Genomic DNA, 15,179 nt, shown 5'->3' on the forward strand with positions numbered 1-15,179 from the left:
TACCTAGATACCTACTAAGTAAAGGATTAAGTAGGTATAAAAACATAATATTTTGAATAATTTGAATATTTGCAGTGTTTCTAAAAACATGTTGTAAATACTATTAATACATTCGGTAGGTAAGCAGTTTTACAAAATAAAATAAAAAGTTGTGACACAGCACAGCTATGAGAAGAAGTATATCACCAGAAGAAAGGCTCGCCATAACCATTATTATTTATTTTGTAGTATGTACTTATTTAATTAATTTTTTTATTAGTTGACACTTTTATCTTCTATAGATACAATAAAATGGAAACGGGTACTAATAATAATATATTGAAGTGAGAATAATGAATACCTACCTACTATTATTGATAGGTATGTGCCTGTGTACTTATATAGGTATATGTATATTTATATTAATTATTGTTTTTTTGTTATAATATATTAGTTGCGATTACTGACAATAAAATTTAGATAATTTATCTATTCAGCCGCTACAGTACCATATTAAATTACATATTTAAAAAAAGTTGGCAGTTATCAATTCAAAACACCTCATAAAAAATAGATTGAAATTTTAGTAGTTACACTAACACAAAATTACCTGATATAGTCTCATTAAAATAGCTATCTTTTTAATAATATTAAAATGTAGCTATTGAATTCTAAGCAATAGTATTCTATTGGAAATATGAACAGATTTTAAGGGGAGATATTTCAAATGTTTATTTATAATATGTTTTAAATGTTTATTTGATAAAAGATACAATAGGTATAATAATATATTACATTGTTCTAACAAATTATATACAAAAAATCTATAAAATATTTTAATTAAATTATATTTGTTTTTCCCCATTGCATAAACGCCACTGTGAAATTCTTGATGACACTAATTAAGAAAGAAGGAGGATTTTTTCAAATTTTTCGGACTAAAGTAATAAATTATGTCGTACAATATGTGCCTTATTGTGTTCGGCCCCTTGTGACCCCTAAAGAATTTATTTATTGCACTATCCGAAGAATAAAAAAAAACCTTTTTTTTGTCTCAAGAGTCCAGTGGCGAACTAAGATAAATAAAATATAAAAAAATATAACATGTAAACAACACCTACATATTATTAAGTATTTCTTTTTTACCATTTTACGTAAATTTAATTTTTCCATTATTGCTTGATTTGGAAGAGAATTGTTTACGAGAAATGACATTTTAATACGCTTACCTACCGAATGTATTAATAGTATTTACAACAGGTTTTTTAGAAACACTGCAAATAATCAAATTATTCAAAATATTATGTTTTTATACGTAATCCTTTACTTAGTAGGTATGTAGGTAATAAGGTTTTTACCCTTTCTTCGTGTATTAAGTTATAATCTTTTTTTATTGTACCTATTAATAAGCAAGAATTTGATGTCAATGTGTATTTGCCATTGGCGAGTGCGCAAGATGCTGAAAGGCAAAAGCGTGGTCGCAAAAAATACCCAAATGGAATAGTACAAAACTTAAATTAATTAGAATTTAAATTCAAACTCCATCAAGTACTTATTATTATTAATTATTATTAATCAGACAAAGTTGATGATGATACATAAAAGGCTCAATAATAGGTAATTTTCAAAACGCTTTCGATATAAAACAGTCCAGTTCCAAAAGAAGCAATAGTGGGAAAATAAATAGAGGTACTAGTGGCGAAGGGTGGAAGTAGGCTGTTAAGATCCGCCATAAATAGTGCACAATAACCTTTTTCAGTGAAATGTATACTTATGTTTTTATTGAAATAATATAATTTATTTACAAATGGTATTGGTTGGATTTTAAAAATCAATTAAACCCTGTCTTACCAAACCATAATAGTATTGGTATATTTTAGGCGATATGACAAAATTATGCACATTTTTTCATTCTTACTTATTTGTTTTCGTTAGATTAAGAATAAGTACGTATTATACATATTGTTGGTTCATTTTTTTAATTCATCAAGCTATGCCTAAACCAAACTATAATAGATAAAAAATATTATTCTATCTATAAAATATCCAATTTTATGTATGATTTAATTGCATAATCTTAGATATTTTATAGATATACGAGTATTTTTTGACTGTTACCTATTATGGCTTGGTTTTCGCTGGGTTTAATTGAATTTTAAAAACTTACCATCACCATCTGTAAAATGTAGTCTTATTTCAATGAAAACAAGTATGTATAACTGACAAAGTTTAGTGTGCAATATTTATGGCGGATCTCAACAGCCTACCTCCACCCTTCGCCACTGGTAGGTACAATACAATATGTATGTAGGTAGGTACTGATATTTTTATATTTATTTATTTACCCTTGTACGCCACTGTAATGAAAGATAAATACTCTCGCAGCAGGGTGCAGTTTCAAAAAAAGGCTTTTATGAATCCCCTTGAAATCTGTGTTTTCTCTTGGACAGCATCGTCGAGATATTGACGCATTTGAATCGCAATCGGCCCGGAAACAAAACGCAAACGACGTTTGGCGGATGAATACGAAACTTCGCTTTGCCGTCTGCGCGCAGTCGCTTTGCCGTGTGCGCGCAGCCTTACTTTTACAAACTCAAGTCATCTGTCCTTATATTATTATTTATAAGACATTCACAACTTGGTGAAGCCGACGAGAAGTATAATAATCAATCTATTGTTATAATATATTAAAAATACTGTAAGGGATATTTTCCGATATATAATAATATTTCTTATAATAATATTATGTAACAATTCCAAATTTAAAACGCATTTTTCAGATATCCACTCATTTTATAGGTACAAGATTTTAAAAAAGAAAGTCGCAAATACTGTCACTTGCGTATAAACTACGTTTATATGACAATTTATTCTCCGATATTTTCAGCGCTCGAAATGGACATTTTTACGAACCGGTGCACTTGACAATTTTACGAAAATATTAAAATAATTATTTAATTTTACATAAAAAAAAGTGTGATAGATTTTTTGTTGTATGGTGTATCTAGCTCAGTGGTCGAATAAATTTTCCACGATACGGAGCGATAGTTTTGGGAATTTTATTAACCGGAACGGCGCTCCGGTCCATTTTGAGCCTTGCATATTATCAGAAAGTATCATTTTTAAAACGTATTTTTGTTTATTGGTTGCTACAAATTTAAAAATCTATCTAAAAAGTAGTAGATACATACTTAACTTTTTAAAATGTATTTTCTGTCTACTTATGATACAAAATAATTTATGCAGTTTTCCCAAGCTTAGTTAGATCTAAGAACCTTTTTTCAAGACATTCGAGGGGACCGGGTGGGAGTACACCATTTTTTATTATTATAAACCCATAACATAAACTGGGCGGCGATGTCCTCGTTACCCCATATATTATATAACCGTGTTTACGATTGTACCCAAATGTAACTTTTGCCTGTTATTAATAAAGATAATAAATTTTTATCCACGTGGTAAATGCAGTTTTTGAATATAATAAATCCACCATCTCGAAGAAATCTCGCCCGATTATCCGCTGTGTTTTAATAATTCCTCAGTTTCTACAATATCAATACGGTGACCGGACAAAACAGAACAGCCAGGGGGAAAATGAAACATTATTTTTTGTGGAATCTATTTATTAATTAAATTTTAAACGAAATACAATATAAATATTTAATATTAAAAAAAAATATCGTGAAATCATCAAGGTATAATAATATAATATACCTATACTTTCATTTTTTTTTTACAATAACGTTATTTTGAAAATGATGCATTTTTTTATATATGTAGTGTATAAAATTGTATAATATTATCACTGCATGTTGGCCATTTGGCGTAAATACCTCAATTTATCTGAAATCCCACTGAAGTAATCTCGATTGACATTTTGGCAATAATGCAGCTGCTAGATTTACCATAGGTTAACACCATTTTATTGTAAAACCATTTAAATGATTAAATTAGGGAAAATACAATATATGGAACAGATTATAAAATGCATTCATTTTATGGTCATTAATAATTTGTATCCGCAAACTATGTATAATTGTATACAATAATCTTGTTTGTCCATATTCAACGGAAACCCTGATAAGGATTAAATTATCCATCCCTTTTTAATCCTGACACCCTAATGTTGCTAATAGATAGATTACAATACATATTCAAATAGCTAAAACTCCGTTTTTTATCTCTGCAGAATTATTAAACTGATTATTTCGTTGTACCTAGTCACCCAATCATTTTGAACATATTATATTGATTATGATGAGATATCCTAAGCTTGCCGGCGTTTCTATCGATTAGTAATGCAAAAAATAGGTATATAATTTGATTTATTATGGCATATTGAAAATCTATGCTATTAAAAATCTATCAACATAATAGAGATAGGACAATTTCAATATTAAATTTATATTTTTCTTGAAAGGTCATAGTTATATTTATCGTTGTTCTGTTTTGTCACTGTTCTGTTTTGTCATGTTCAGTTTTGTCATGTTTTGTTTTGTCATGTTCTGTTTTGTCGTGTTCTGTTTTGTCAGTGTTCTGTTTTGTTATGGAACCGCAATAGGTTATCACTACATCTGAAACTTTTATATTAGCGACCTTCGTGTCACAGGAAATTAGTACACAATGTACTAGTTTTTAATGACAGGGAATTAAGGTTCGATTCCCGATGAGATCACAACACGTATATGGATTTGTCATTTTCTCAAGCTTGAATGTTTCTGTGTTTCATTGTAGTAATTAATGCCTGTGTGTGATCCGAAATAAATGTAAGATTTGTGTAGACATTTATTAGACAATCAGAGCATTGTTATTGTTATGATAATAAGTAGGTACATATAGTTTTTAAGTGTCAACTTGAAATCTTTCTGACCGCTAAAGTGATAATAAAAAACATCAAAATAATAGAAACAACAAAAGTTGAGCTGTGGTTATACATTTTGTTTCTTTCATCAGCTAATAGATTGTTCACCAGTATGGGTATGCTTTGTGGCCATGACCACCACAGTTGTAGCACTTGAAAGTCGGTTTAAGTTGCCATTTTCCATGAACCGGTTTCTTCTGGTGGCCCTTTTTTCCTACGAAGGCTGTCGCTTCCATCTGGTATGCGACGTCAATAAGCGTCGATTTTACTGCGTCCGCAGTTGTTTTGATGCCACTTCCTTCAAAACCCATCACCAATGGCTTGAAGTCCTCAGACAACCCGGCCAGCATGATGGCTCCAATCAGTTCGTCGTCAATTGTCAGTCCACCATTGGATTGTATGCAGCCATTGACTCAGCTTGTATGTTCATGTAAGCTTTTGCATGAGGCTTATTTTGTGTGTAGCCCCTTTATTACAGAAAAGGCTTTCTAATGTGGACTACATCTCTGCTACAGTCTTGGAATTTTCTACGTGTACGCAAAAACTTTCATTGATACTCGGCAAAAGAATTCCTTTAGCTTTCCTGTTGGGTATCACCAGTAGCCGTCTTACAATCAGCTTCAATGTAGGACTCCAGAGGGAATGTGACGACTGGCCTCCGGACAATTGGACGCCGCACTGTCGTAGACACGTGTAGACGAAGTATTTTAATCAGTTTCTATCTACTACTTAGTAGTTTGAATTCATTTTACTCTTAACATAATGTATTCTTTATCGCGGATTGAGAATTACCATGCCTAAGGCTTTATATAAAATAAAAAACTCTTTTTTCGTTGGAACTTAAACATATGCACGATTAAATCATTGTTTACGTTTGCATATTTACATTCTTACCGACTATTAAATCATAATATAATCATTGAAGTATAAATAATAATATTGAATATTTTTTTTAAAGTACCTATAAGTACCTAACGTCTATTTATTTTCGAATTCCGTGGCGTCCAGTTGTCCGGTGTCAAATCGTCCTAGACCCGACTCCAGACCACTCAGGCCGAATAATGCCTTCACTGCAAGTGACCACGTATGGTAGTTTTTGCTATCCTGTACCTTTTTTATTGTCGACTACGATTTTCCCGCCGTTGCACGTTTTTTTATAACACTTTGAAAAATGATACCTGCATAAATCTCGTCAATAAAATTCTTATTGCAACACATGTTTCAAACACTACTCGCTAAACTTAACTTTTCACTTTGTCTAATCTTGCGTATCCTGGGACCATAACCTGTTATGATTAAATCGGATAATCAGGAGAAGTAAAACAGGTTTAGTGGTTAGCTTCGTGTGTCACAAGATAATGGTGACAATACACGTTATTTAATTGACCATAGACAGTAACGTCCCTAGACAAAATGCCGCCCCGGGCAGCGCCAAAATGTCACCCCTTTTTATACAGTATTATGTATCATCCGTGCACGTATCGTCACCATAGACGTCGAAGGGCAACGGAAGTAAACTGAACATCGCGAACTCGAAAAAAAAAATACAATCCTGTTAAACCTTTTGTATTAATTAATATATTTTGTTTCCAACCAGTGAGCTGAATTTTTTAATGGAACGATATTTTCGTTATTACTAAGTTTGGTTAACTATTTCTATATATTATACCAAATGATTCTCGTCGATTCGCCGCTTTTCGAGTAACTGCCTACCACCACGCGATGTAACTGACCATAGATAATAAAATAAATGTATGGCAGATGAGTGAATAAAAAGTGTGGCTATATTATAATTATAATATTATTCCGATAATATTTTTATTATTGATAGTTATCACTCATCTTTCCTGACGACAACGGTGCGTTACAAGAATTGGGATACTGCGTAACGTAAAAACGGGAAACATTGTCTTAGCATAGTTCGTGATGCTTGCAATTGATTTTTTGTGTTGTCGCTCAGTAGGTATAAAAGGTATCAAGAAGAATTATTTTCAACGAGAAAAAAAGTCGTGCGATATGATGAGTTGGTATCGCGAGTTGCGTGTTTTGTCACTTAAACACTTTGGAAACCACTGTATATTAATTCACAAAAGATTTAAAAAAAATGTTTTAGTTTCAGACGAAGCACGTGGACTCAAAATATTATGTAAAGTTATTCAAATTCAAATTGACTTATTTTGACATAATATAGTGAAATTTACCAGAGCGTTGGGGCAGAGCTCGGAGCTGGATCGCGGAGCAGTGGAGCAATGGGGTTTAACCCGGATCAGGAGCAGAGCTGGAGCACCGAAAATGTGTAGTGCACCACTGCAGCGGATGTTTTTTTTATTATTATTAAATTTTCGTTTCAAAATCCAATGAAAAGATTATCTTTGACAATTTGCAACACTGGAATTATTTGAAATACGGTAAGACTGCCAAGTGATAAATAACCTCACTTTTTTGAGAGAAGAGGCAAAAAACTGTTAGCAATTTTGTTTCATTTTCATTATGAATTCTATAATATAATTATATGATAATACTAATAATTTTTTTTTACCCGGAGTGGAGTAGACCCTGAAGCGGAGCTGGAGCAAGTATTAGGTCCTGGAGCAGAGCTGGAGTGGAGTAACTCAAAAAAGGGTCTGTTCCAACTCTCCGAAAATTAACCACTTATAAATTCATGAAAGAAAAACAAAATAAGTATATATGTAAAAATCAGAGATTACATTTCCAGTGTTACGGAATCGGGGATCTCGGTGGGTATAAAAAACTCTTAAAATTATTAGATCATCTATCAATCGTGAAATAATAACTACTCCGAAGAGTTTTTGTTTTATAACTAAAACATACTATAATTGGCGACCAACATGGGCCGAAACTGTTTCTAAGTTATAAATAAATAAAACCATCCTATAACTCTGGATTACTTGACTCATTTTGATAGATACAAGAGAGAAAAACAGTTTCACTCGATCAGTATTATGATTCATATTTCAGCAATCCGGTTGTATATTACGTTTTGTGTGTATGAAAGTGTATTTAGTATTAAAAAAAGACATACAAAAGAATCAAGTAAACACTACTTCTATAAATTAGTCATCGTACAACAAAACCAGAATTTGGATACGACGGTGTTAAAAATCACTCATTGCACGCTCTACATTTTGATAGGTACTATACATTTCTACAAAATAATAAATTCAACTGACATCATTATAATAATATTACGATCATAGAATATTCACAAGAAGTAAACGGAAACCGGATTCAGTAGGACGAGAGTGGCTGGCTCTGGCACTTGAAGGCAATTAATTGAACAGAATTTAGTTCATACTCTGAGAGACCCTTTACTTTCTTTAGGCAAAAGCTACTTCTTGTAACTTGAACATGTATACAAGATCGGTGTCAATTATTACTCTAAAATTACAGACTTTATTAAATAATAGCTACCTCTTATCTATACTGTAAACTGACAATTTTATTATTAACGCATAGCTTACGGGCCGCACACAATTGTGTTTTTGCTAATTGCTTTTCAAATGCAAACTAACACGTTAATTACAAAATTAATTAAAAGGGCCCGTAAGCATTGTGTTAAAATAATAAATTTATGAACATTATTAAATTTTATTAAGATTATATTTTTTACCACGTTTTTATTAGCTCGTATTCTTGTTTGTCCAGTACACATTTTTTCTTGTGTGTCCAGTCCTAGCAACTAAATTATTAATATATACGTGCGTTACTATGGAAATCAATATGAAATGTCAAAATGACATTTCAGTATTCTATAATTATTCTGTATTTCTATCAAGTACAAAAAAAAAGTCTTTATTAATACATAGAATTGTCTAGTTTATATGATTCAACAGAATATTTAAAAACGTGGTATATAAAAAGTTCTTTTTATCTTGTAATTATTAATTATTACTAAGTACTTATTATTAATGCCCTCGCTTTAATTATTATTACTGTCCTTGCTTTTTCGTAAAAAGTAAGTAATTTTGAACAATCACAAGGCACATAAATATATTGTTTCCTCGCCGGGATCAAACACAGAGCTTCCGGATGGAAGGCCAGCACCTTACACACTGCACCACGAGAGCCGCCTATTATGATTGAAAGATGTGTAGCTGCAGAGTAATATCGATCAAATATCTATTGTTTTAAGGTTTCAAATTACTCTGCAGTAATATATTCCCAGCGAATCCATTTCCAGTAAACAACTGAGCTAGATCAGCAAGTCGGTTGGCGAAATTAGAGACGGTGTATTATTACATCATATCACAGCACATTATACCATTACGGTGTATTAGCCGAATAATCATTTTTCATAGTATCATATTTTCTTACAACTGTAATAACAAATAATATTTCATTTCGCTACTCAATTTAAAACGCTGATTCTATAATTAGTCTAATATGATTATGTACCCGAATTTTATGTTAATATATTACTTTTTATTGTATAAATAACGAAGAATAATTTATCTAGATGTCACTCGAATCCATGTACCTAGCTCGTAACTATCATGTATAATATACTATAGTACCGATACGCTGCTAATAAATCTCATCCTGCTACATCGTAGACTTCATTATCATCATCCTCTACCTACACATCGACACCACACTAGTGACCCAACAGATGGATTATAAAAATAACATATTATGTCAGAACTGAAAAATTATACAGGAAACAAAACAACGTAATAGAATCTCTTCCTATTGAATTATGAATTAATTTTTTTGATGTGATACTACACAATAATATGTGCTTATTTTTCAATGAGAAATAATAATCATTAGAACATTTAAATTACCTATAAGAAAAATAATGTCATTTTATTTAATTAATATTATGTATTTGTAGAAGTACTTTTGTCAAATAATGTTTTTTTTTTTGCTGGAATTAAAGAAACTTTAACACAATGTAACTCAAGTCATGGGCTGTTTTTGAATGAACGGTAAATCAGAGCACATAAACAACATTTTTTAAAAACAAAATGACGTATTATAAATCTCAGTATATAAAAAACTGAGATATGTTGTTTTTGTAATCCACTCTTCGATTGGTTACAATTTTTATTATATTTATCAGATGAGACAGTTTAGTAATTTCAATTAAGAAAATGTCACCTTCCCAATTTTATTATAATCACAGATTGAAGCAATAATTAGGTATTTATACAAGACATTTTGTTGTAATTTTGAGATAAATACTATTCGAAATAAATCAATATTTGTACCTATGCATTTTATTAAACTTACGAGCTAGAGCACTAGTCGTTTCCCGTGTGTAATGTATGTTACCTATTTAAAATTTAGCCAGTATGTATTTCTGTTTTTTTAGATATCGGGAATCGAAAGTTTATTTTCAGATATTAAATAATTAAATCATCATCATCTCGGCCGAGGCCGATCCACTGCTGGAAGAAGGTCCCCATAGCTCACTCTTCTCTGTCTCTAATTCTTTACTGTTACATTACATACATCCATCGAACTCTATAAATTCGTCTATCTAGTGGATTTTAAGGCGTCTTTGTGGTCATTTAATGCCTCATGGATGCCACTTTATGAAGATATTTGCCATTCGCCGAGCAACATGTCCTGCTCATTGCCATTTCATCTGCTTAGCGATCAATCATTCTCTTATCTGCTTCCTTATCCATTGGTTTATTTTGTGGTATTTTTTTGATATACCCAACATGTATGTACCTTTCCACTCCACGCAAAAGTAAATTATTTCGAAGCAATTGATCAATGATTTCCACGTTTTCGAGGAATCTCGTGAAGGTTTCAGGTTGATATTATCATTAATAAAAAAGTTGGTTTATTTGGAAGACGGGTGAATGGTGACACTATAGTAAATTGGTACAAATAATATCAGCTGTATAATAATAATTAAAATTGATTCGGTATGAATATAAATAACCTAAAAAATGAAAACTGACAGATAGTCCCTCAACTTTTATTAGGTAGGTAATTAGTATAGGTTCTTAAACCCGCATGCACTACTCCGGACATGTAAATATATGCAGAAACAAATCAAATATGTTATATTATTGCGATGGGCATTCAAACATGCCGAAGATTAACTGAAATTAAATTTTCTTGCAGTTAATTAGATACTAAATTATAAATGATTACAAGATAAAAAGAACTTTTTATATGCCACGTTATAAATTTTCTGATAAATCATATAAACTTGACAATTCTATGTATTAATAAAAACTTTTTATTGTAGGTACTTGATAGAAATACTGAATAAATATAGAATACTGAAATGTCATTTTGATTTCCATAGTAACGCACGTATATATTAATAATTTAGTTTCTAGGACCCCCTTAGCAACCAACAATAATAACTTTCCATACAAAACAGAATTAACTGAAAATGAATTCAATTCTGCTTAAAAATGGCTAAAAGTATTAAAAGAATGCATTTTCGTCGTGTTCTGATATATTCTAAAAGTTTCAAATGTCTAGCTAGTCGGAAAGTTAGCTAAAAATCTTCAATCGTCCAATACAAATCTTGGAAAAACAAGAAAAAAATGTACTGGACACACAAAAAAAAATTAGTACTGGACAAACAAGAATACGAGCTAATAAAAACGTGGTAATTAATTGGTGCGCGTCGAAAGGATTAAAATTTAAACCAGACTAGAAATAGATATAGGTATACCTCGTATCAAGGAACAGTGATACGATTTATTGATCGACGAAATGAAATATGCCAAGAAATCTTAGCTTTTTCTAATAATTTCCTAGACTATTTTCAGTGAAAAATTGTAAAACGCTTTCATCCCTTAATACAGTATACAACTTGCCCTTCAGGAGTTTTATGAACCCTTTCAGCTTATCTCAATGAAGATCAGAGATCAATAATCAATCTTTTGAATTAGAGCTGGTCGACTTGTGCAAATAAGAACCAATTGAGATTGAAACATCCGGAAGGCAATCCCGGCGAACAGTTTCCTATACTGTGTAAGAATCTGCATTCTTTGTAAGTTTTTTTTAAATCACATAAGTACATTTACGAACAGATATTTTTTTTGTGATTTTACCGAGGCTTTGACTGCGATAGATATCCGCAATTCGCAGCTGTACTCTGTGAAGTTCATATTTAGGGCATTGTAGTGCTATATGTACAATGTCCTCTAAAACATGACATTCATTGCAGAGTTACGATTCGCTTCTTCCCATGAGGACATAAAATCTTTTGCCCATTGTGTGCCCTGTTCTTAGCCTCAGTATTAACTTAAGCTCATTCCTCGTCAAAGGAGACTCTACAAACCAGGGCACCTCTCGTGGTGATGGTAGAATAGACTTCCCCTTTTCTAATGATGCCTTATGGTGAAAATCTATCCACATACATTGGCCCATTTTCTTTATAGCCTCATTCCAGTCCAGGTTTTCTGGTATCCACTGATATCAGATATTTTCTTTTATGAACCTTAATTGTCTTAAAAAAAACTGTTCAAACAGTGACAATAACCACAAAAATTGATCTCACTAGCGCTGGCACTGATTTCCGTTGTTTAAATATGTACGAGTAAAATGATAATACTAAGACTCAGAAGAGAATAATATATCATTATTATTTGCGAAATTTGTACCCAATTAGAAATTTAATTAATTATAGTATTGTTATTGTATAGAAGAGCCAAATATACGCAACAAAATGATTTAGATGTTTTTAAAGAGTCATAATATATTATACATAATATATTCACATGTGTAGGGGGTTAAGTGATTAGGAATACTAGGCAGTATTAGGAGCATACATGGTTTAAAAGGAAGGTGAATAACATTCATATTATGTTAAAAATAACTGTATCCACACCCTGCAGATTTTTAATTAAAACTCACTTGCGTTGTGAAATCATATCCTATTTTTCGTTCTCCTGTTATTAATATTCAGTACCAATACGTACTGTCCGATAAGAGGATCTCGTTGATAACAGAAAGTCGCCGTAGTCGCATAAAGAAGACTTCTCAGTGACGTACCTGTCATGGCGGTAATGCGTTTTTAAATAATCTATCGATTCTCTTTTTATATGCGACTCCTTTTCTTTTTACCAATAAACCAAAAGTTTACTAATAATAATAATTCTAACATCACTCCTGATCGTCTGAGACATATTTTTATTATAAAATCATCAAATTATGTAAACTGATCCACAACGGAAGCGTAAAATGAAATTATAAATTTAGGGGCGTTCCTCATTTGGAAACGAAAGTGCGATTAACTGCACAGGAGGGGCGGGGCTTATTTACAGTTTTTACATGTGAACAAAAAGTTCTTGTTCTACAATACTTGCATTTTAATAGTAACTGCGTCAATATCAAATTGGTTACCATAAGTATTGAGAGGATTTGTAACAAACCTAATCATGAATTCCAGAAACAATCACAGGAGCACTTAAATAGCTGCATTAGAATAATTACCGATTGTAGAATATTGAAAATGAGGCAGTTTTAATGACCTATTCAATATTTTTGAAGAACCGTACGCGCATACCAAAGAACCACACGTAGCTCGCATGCCACGGATTGCGAACTACTTACTCATCTAGTATAATATAAATTATATAAATTATTACCTAAATATAATTTTAAATTTTCTAATTAATGATGCGCGCGCGGATCTTCCGAGCAGATCCAATTTTATAAATATTATTTTAAATTCAATGACAAATGACCAAAACTAATGAAAATTCATTCGTATTACGCGCTAAAAATATTTATTAATTTAATATACGTATATATTTTATAATATATCTAACGCTCATGGTGTCTGGGGTTCTTGTTTTTTCAATGTGTATTTGGAGTATGGATCTAACAGGTTGAGCAAGGGGCTAACATCCATTTATTGTAAAAACAAAAGTCTGTTAATACAATCTCGACTCTGTGGATGCCTTTAATAACACATTGACTGCTGACTAGATAATTACTTTTTAATTACCACATTTAAATAGTATGCTAATTATATCGAATGGCCACATCAATCGTTACGTGCTGGGCGCGTCATAATGAACAAGAATTTAGATTTTTTGTCCATCATTGGATGGGCTTTCCAAATATGTAGTTAATAGCAATAATTGAGCACGGATGTAAGACAATAAATACTGGTTTAAGAAATAAATGTTATTTATATTATAATATCTATCACGATAAATAAATTGGTTTTTGATGCTTAGTGTCATTATCTATTGACAGACATAATATATTTGAATGAAATTGAAGTATGTAAATTAATACTAAAAGCTTTATTAAAGATTTTTTTTCAATGGCAATAAAAGAAAGTAGGTATCTTTTTTGCCACAACAAAAAAGTGTTAAAACATGATAAAAAATGTTGCAAGTAGATAAGTTGTTTATGTGAAAAATGCATTTTGTGGCATACAGATGATAGAGAAAATAACATATTATCAATATAGACTTAACTTATGATTAGTTGACCCCATTATATATGACAGTTTTCACAAAAAAATGTCATTAGGTACTGTCATTGAAATAAATGACACGGGTATTAATGTCAAAAAGATGCAATATAATTTCATTGTATATATTATATGTTTTTTTATGTATTATATGTATTATATGTTTTTTTATGTATTCTAAAAAGAAAACACGGATATAAATAAGTAGAACTTAACATTATTATGATCCTACAAAAGACGTTTCCTGCCAAAAGATTAATAATCTGTTTGACCGAGAGTGCAATAAAACAAAGCCTACCTAGTCTAGGCCAAAATACATATACCCGTAAACAAATAAATACTTTATAATAATATAAACTGTTTAATTTTTTTTATGGAAATACTAAACGTTTTTATTATGTAAATATTCATTTTTTTTTGTATTCTGCGGTGAATAAAAAACATAATACAAATAAATGCATTGATAAAAAGCAAGCGACGAGTCGTCTCGTGGAATGTTGTTTTTATTAATGAACGCAATGTGTAGAGGCAATTGTATAATTTGTTTTTGGGAATATGTATATTAGTCTTGAGAAACTTTAATAAAAAAACGTAGGTAGATATCGAAACGAAAAACCTATGTGTAGTTAGTTACAAGAAAACTGTCGCACAGAAAGAAGGAGTAAATGTTATAATAAATGAATATGCCCACATTTATTAGGTATCGACTGATATAACTAAACAGAATTTTAGAATTGCAAACAAACAGTTATTTATTATATTACATTGAGCATTATATAAGTAGAGAATTAATAAATTATATGAAGAAAGACTAAAAATAATTACAAGATAAAAAGATTTTTTTATATACCTACAACGATTTTAAAGATTCTGTTGAATTATTATGCTCAAACTTGTACTTGATATGAAAGT

This window comes from Rhyacophila brunnea, unplaced genomic scaffold (genome assembly GCF_057557595.1).
Source record: "Rhyacophila brunnea isolate RB1 unplaced genomic scaffold, BYU_Rbru_1.0 scaffold_21, whole genome shotgun sequence".
Taxonomy (NCBI): Eukaryota; Metazoa; Arthropoda; class Insecta; order Trichoptera; family Rhyacophilidae; genus Rhyacophila; species Rhyacophila brunnea.